Raw genomic sequence first — 6,000 nt, 5'->3', positions numbered from 1 at the left:
TCTCTAAATCATATGATGTAGCAAGAGATAACAAAAATCTAATGGATGTCAACTTTGAAATCTAGGAGAGAATATTTCACCATAATCTATTCCCTCTAGCTGTGAATACCCCTTTGTAACCAATCTAGCTTTGTACCTTTCAACACTGCCATCTGTACAGAATTTCTTCTTGAACACCCATTTATAGCCAACAGATTTTCTCCCTTTAGGAAAAGGTACAAGTTTCCATGTTTTGTTTTTCTCTAATGAAGCCATCTCATCATCCATAGCCTCAATCCAAGAACCTACATCTTCCATGCCCAAAGCCTGTTTCATAGATCTAGGCTCATCAGTGTTAGTAATGAAAGCAAAAGCACAACTAGAATCTAACATAGAATAACCAAACCTTTCTAGTTTGTTTCTTTCTCTCGTGGATCTCCTCAAGGGCTAAGGTTGAGGTTGTTCTTCCTCTTCTTCTGAACTATTAGAGCTACAAGAGCTCTCCTCATCATTAGACCCAACATGGTCTCTCTGTTCAGTCTTCTCAAGGGTAGGAGGCAACTGGACAACATCTTTTTCCTTTTCTTTTTCATCTGGTTGTAGCACAATAGGAGAAGATGTAAGCTCTCTAAAAATAACATTTCTACTATACAACACCTTACTAGTCACTGTATATGAGCAATGTTAGTATGCTAATAGAAACCAAATTTAAATAAAGCTTCTACAAACTAAACAAAATTCATAAACTTCAAGATAGACTAAGATGAGCTCTCAATTGAGAATATGAGCCATTAATGGGCTCTCTCAATGAGAAGCTCTCTTGTTGAGTAGCTTTGTCTAAATAGATAGGATGTATGCTCGAGCTTTATGCTTCAAAAAGGGCTTCAAATGGAGTTGGAATTTGGGTGTGAGTGTATGGTTTTGATGTAAAATGGCTTCTCAAAATGGCATTATGACTTTACTTCATGGATTGTGTTATTTTGCAAAGGGGAAGGATCCAATTTATAGGCAAGAGGCTTGAGGGATTGAGGGATAAGATGCAAGGATGGGGAAAAACTCATGGAGGGCTTAGATTGCATGAGAGGAGAGCACATGGATTGTGCTTCCTTACAACCAATCAGGGAGTGACACATGTCACAGGGTGAGAGGATGGAGGAAAGGGCAAGGATGAGTCAACAAAGGAGGCTCAAGAGATAAAATCTTCATAAAGACCCTTCATAAGTGCTTTGTAAGAACATTCTTGACTTTTTGGGCTTTATAAAGTTTTTTGGTTGAAGATATTTGTGAGAGATACCATGAAATTCGAATTTGAGGGTTTAGGGGGGTTTTAAGCTTGCTTAGGGTTGTAAAAATGATTAGAGGAAGGGTTAGAGATGGCTTAGGACTAGGCAAGTGGATGGCAAGTGGATTGCAATTAATGAGGGTGGGTGAAGGAGGAGATATTTGTTAACTTTGGCTTGAGTTAGCAAGTCTTAACCCATGTTTAGGGAATGTGACAAGGTTAGGAGGGGATTAGGATTAGGGTTAAAGACATCTTCTAGAAGAGTCTAGGCTTTGGATGAGGATGAAGACTTTCTAGAAGAGTCTAGAACTTCCTAGGATAAGATGTTATGAAATAAATAAAGTTTTATTTATTTCAAGGGTTTGGGTTGAGGAGATATTTATTAAAATATTTTTAATAAACATGAGGATTAATATTTAATCTTGATTAAATATTTTGAGTTTGGATTAGGGGTAGGAAATGAAGGGATTATCCTTTAATCAAAATTAAAGAAGGATTAGAAGATTTTGGAAGAGGTTAGTGGTCTTAAGGAAATTGGCCAAGTTTTGGGCAAAAAATAAATTTTTTATTTATTTTGGGTTTTTTGGTCAATTTATTAATTAAATCATTAATAAATAAGGAAATAATGTTTAAATAAGATTTAAACATTTTTGGGAGGGATACCTTAATTAAATATTTTTAATTAAGATAAAGGGATTTAATGGCATAAAAATTAATTAATTAATTAATTAATTAATTAATTAATAAATGATGATGTCATCAGGACTTTTTCAAAAAATAAAAATACTTTATTTTCTAAAGGTTTTTAGGTGTCTACAGTCACAAGATCCCAAAGCTTGTATCCTTTCACACCAGCACTGTACCCGATGAAAATACATTTAACAACTTTGTTTTCCAACTTAGATCTTTTCTCCATTGGAACATGTGCATAAGCTTCACAACCAAAACCATGAAGATGTCTAATTGAAGGCTTCTTACTAGACCACACCTCCATGGGTGTCTTGCCATGGAAGGCTGATGTTGGAGATCTATTAACCAGATAACAAGCAGTGGCCATAGCTTTGGCCCAAAACCTTTGTTCTAAACCAGCTCCACTAAGCATACTCCTAGCCTTCTCCATCAGTGTCCTATTCATTCTCTCTGCAAGTCCATTTTGCTATGGGGTATACGGAGTTGTCTTATGCCTCTCGATACCTTGTTCTTTACAGAATTGTTCAAACTTTGCTGAGCAAAACTCACCACCACTGTCAGTTCTCACACACTTAATCTTCTTACTAGTCTGATTCTCTACAAGGGCTTTAAATTCCTTGAATCAACTAAAGACTTGTGTCTTACTTTTAAGGAAATAAATCCATGTCCTTCTACTGTAATCATCTATGAAAGATACAAAAAATAAAGATTTGGACATTGAAGGAACTTTTACAGGACCAAATACATTAGAATGAATAAGATCCAAAACATCAGAAGAATTGTGAGAACTAGAGTAAAACTGAACATGATTTTGTTTACCATATACACAGTGTTCACAAAGGTCAAACTCAAGATTGCAATCATTTAACCCCTCAACAAGATTTTTATTTTTCTGGGTTCTGAGACCCTTCTCACCAATATGACCAAATCTCAAATGCCACAACATTGTCTTTTCTGTAGGAAGCTTTCCTTCCAAAGTGTTTGCACCCTTAGGTACACTTGTTGCACTACCATTAGAACCACTAATCATAGTCTTCTTTACTGCTCATTTAGATGGTGGGGATGAAGTGATAGCTACTCTCTTCTTTGAAACAGAAGAACTATTACACTGAGAAATGTGTGCATCAAGCTGAAACAAAGTACCTCTCCTAGTACCCTTAGCAAGCACCATAGCTCCTCTCATCATCTTACATCCATCTTTAGAAAAAAAAACTTGCACACCTACATCATTCAACATACTTACAGATAATAGGTTTCGTGCCAAACCTGGAATGTGCATAACTCCATTGATTCTCTTTACTCGTTAATCAGGAAATTTGATAGTGACACTTCCGCATCCAACTATCTTTAGGTGAGAATCATCACCCAAGTACACCTTTCCACCATCAAACTCTTCATATCTTGAGAACCAGTTTCGATGAGAGGTCATGTGGAAAGATGCACTCGAGTCAACCAACCACACATCATCAGATGCATGGGCTGCCAAAGCTACGATGAATGCATCACCATCTTCTTGAGATTATTCAGAACTAGAATTCGAGGCTTTCTTCTTCTTCTTAGGCTCTTTATAGTCTTTATGAAAGTGCCCAGTCTTATCACTGTTCCAACATTTTGCCTTGGACTTATTTGAAGTCTTTGACTTCCCACGAGATTTGGATATACCCTTATTGTCAGAATTATTGTCATTTTTCTTCCCTCTTTCTGTGGATCTCCCACGAATAACAAGGGCTTCTTTTTCTAAAATAGAAGCCTTTCTCTGCATCTTCTCTAATAGTAGCAAAGACACCACATCATCCATTTTGAAGGTGACTAATGTGCTTTCGAGAGCCATCACAAGATGGTCCCATGAATCTAGTAAAGAACACAAAAGTGTGTAGCAGAGATCCTCCTCCTCTAACTTGACACCGGCTGATGTCACTTGTGCAACCAGCAGATTAAATGAATTTAAATGATCCGTTAAGGATCGACCTTCCTCCATTTGCAAAGAATACAAATTCTTCCTTAGGAACAACTTGTTCACCAAAGATTTGGCCTAATACATGGCCCCAAGTCTCTCCCACAAACTATATGCAGTTTTCTCATCTAGAACATTCAGAAGGACTGCATTGGTTAAATAGAGTCTTATGAGACCCTTAGCTTTACAGTCTTTGATATCCCAATCTTCTTGAGCTATAGTTGCTGGTCTTGTAGCACTTGTAGTCACTTCCCATAGGTCACGATCTTCCAACATGTCTTCCATCTTGAGTTTCCACAACTCGAAATTAGTGCCATTAAATTTCTCCACCTCCATTCTTCCATATGATGAACTCTCCATCTGAATCTGCAAATAAGATTCAGGATTCTCTACACAAGATTACCACTCAACTTGAGATTAGCTCAAAAAACCCTACCCAATAACTAGGATCAAAAATTGATCAAGCTCTGATACCACTTATAAGGAAACTCAGGTGCGAAAATAGCTTCCTACACTAATCTCATAAGGAAAGTATGATGCAAATCCTATTAAAATCTTCTACACTTACAGATTCAATATCATGTAAACAACAATATTGCAGCCAACCATGTATATAGAAAATAGATAGAGAAAGGAACACATAACACAAGGATTTTTCGATGGGGAAAAACCTTTCGGTAAAACAACCCCACCCCTTTAGAACCTGCACAATGTATTATCTTCAATACGAGGTTATAATACACTTGCAATGCAAGTTCAACATATACAACAGAAGACTCCAGTAGCTACTCGCAGTACCAACAATACACCTTTTTTGCATCACAACTCTTCGCAACCCTAAAAATGCTTATAACATGCGCTTCACTTTAGGGCTACTCCCAAAAGGTAAACTGTATTAGGGTTTTACCATTCTTCAAGAAAATAGGAACCCCAAAAAAATTTGGGGTAGAGTGTACAATACTCAAATATCTTAGTTGCCACATGTCTTCACCTGTCATTGAATCTTCTTAACATACCTCTTACGTGTCATAGGGATCCGTCATAACCATTTTAGTCATGATCTCCTTACACACAATTCAAGATGTCGACACATCAACATTATTTGCAAGAAATACATTTTACAAAATAAATAATAAGAATAGGAATTATACAAGGTTGAGACACCTTATTCCTAACACAAAGACCATAAATTTCTTGAGCATAGCTGTAAGAGGTTTGACCATGGTAGCAAGATTAGGGATAAATCTTCTCACAAAATTTATCCTACCCAAGAAACTTTGCAACCCTTTCTTGTGTTTAGGAAGAGGGAGGGCAAGTATTGCTTTTGTTCTCTCTAGATAAATGGTCAATCCATCCTTAGATACAATGTGTCCTAATAATTTTTCTTGATTAGTAGCAAAGACACACTTACTTGGGTTAAGAGAAACTACAAACTCTCTACATCTTAAGAATACCTATCTTAGATGATCAAAATGATCCTCTACATTCTTTGAATATACAGTGATATCATCAAGGTAAACTAAGAAAAACTTGTCAATCAGCCTCTTGAAGGCCATCTCTATTGCTTTCTAAAATGTAGCACCTACATTGGTTAGCCCAAATGGAATCTTAGAATAAGCATAGGTACCCCATTTAGTGGTAAATGCAGTCTTGTATCTATCAGACTCTTTAATTAGCACTTGATTATAACTAGAGAATCCATCAAGAAATGAAAATCTCTTTGAACAACTAACCTTGGACAAAATTTGCTCCATAGAAGGGAGAGGATGGTGATCTTTGAGGGAAGCTTGGTTAAGGTCCCTAAAGTCCACACACAATCTATTTTCTCCATTCTTCCTAACAGGGACAAGGTTTGCTACCCATGATGAGTGCTTAATAGGGAAAATTATGTGGGCCTCAATCAATTTAGATAACTCCTTTCTCATTAAGGGTTCAATTTTAGGATTCACTAGCCTCTGCTTTTGTCTTACTAGTTTTACATTATCAACTAGATCTATGGTATGCTGAAATAACCTTGGGTCAAAACCCTTTAAATCATCATATGTCCAAGCAAATACATCATTAAATTCTTGACACAGATGCACAAAATTTTCTT

Source organism: Cupressus sempervirens, chromosome 11 (assembly GCF_028749045.1).
Source record: "Cupressus sempervirens isolate cs-2001-9-10 chromosome 11, ASM2874904v1, whole genome shotgun sequence".
NCBI lineage: Eukaryota > Viridiplantae > Streptophyta > Pinopsida > Cupressales > Cupressaceae > Cupressus > Cupressus sempervirens.
The sequence above is the reverse complement of the archived record's forward strand: the minus strand, read 5'-3'. Positions refer to the sequence as shown.